This window comes from Coenobita brevimanus, chromosome 68 (genome assembly GCF_032717465.1).
Source record: "Coenobita brevimanus isolate Jiangsu-jjx chromosome 68, ASM3271746v2, whole genome shotgun sequence".
Taxonomy (NCBI): Eukaryota; Metazoa; Arthropoda; class Malacostraca; order Decapoda; family Coenobitidae; genus Coenobita; species Coenobita brevimanus.
The window spans coordinates 25,528,120-25,528,891 of record NC_137021.1 but is presented as its reverse complement, the minus strand read 5'-3'; the positions used below and the strand labels follow the sequence as shown (position 1 = coordinate 25,528,891).

The 772-nt window shown below is 44.3% G+C and overlaps 1 non-coding gene across 1 annotated transcript; it reads right to left on the bottom strand.

Moving 5' to 3' along the window:
• Positions 1-437: 437 nt before the first annotated feature.
• Positions 438-556, bottom strand: LOC145405927 (5S ribosomal RNA). The gene has a single exon (XR_013898464.1). It is a non-coding gene; the product is annotated as a 5S ribosomal RNA (ribosomal RNA).
• Between the last annotated feature and the right edge of the window lie 216 nt (positions 557-772).

Genomic DNA, 772 nt, shown 5'->3' with positions numbered 1-772 from the left:
CTGTCTGGTAGAGATTGTATGTAGGGTGAGAAGTGCTTGTAAGTGTAACTGTAGTGTTGGAGTGGCTTTGGGTGTGTGTGTAGTCTGTGAACCAAGTGTAATTGGCCCGTGCAAGCCGACTTGGTGCAAGGGTACTTTACAGTATGCGACACTGGTTCAACCACAGCACCCCTTATGTCCGCCAAGCAGTAAGTGGCCAGATGAACGCTCCCACAGTTTATTACCCTGGCAGGGCACGAATCCTCGTTGTTCAGTGTACGAAAACGCACATTTTACCACTGTACCACAGAGGCTCAAATATATATATATATATATATATATTCATTCATTCTTTGCCAGACGCCATGTATCCCAAACGGGGTGACCAAGGGCTTAGAGTTAATTGTTTTACATGGAGGGGCACTAATCCTCCACCAACCCCACTTGACACATAGGGATGCCAACAGCATCTGGTGTTCCCAGGCGGTCACCCATCCAAGTACTAACCAGACCCAACGTTGCTTAACTTCGCTGATCGGACGGGAAGCGGTGTACTCAACGTGGTATGGCCGTTGGCAATATATATATATATATATATATATATATATATATATACTTTTTTTTTTTTTACAACAATGGACCAATACCCGCTTGCTATGCCATTGTATCTACATTGCACGGAGCACATTTTCGTTTCACTTCTCCCAACTGCTTCATATCTATGCAGAACACCTATGAACAGAGAAACATACCGGCATCTCTCAGCTAGCTGACAAAAGCAAGTAAAAGAGGT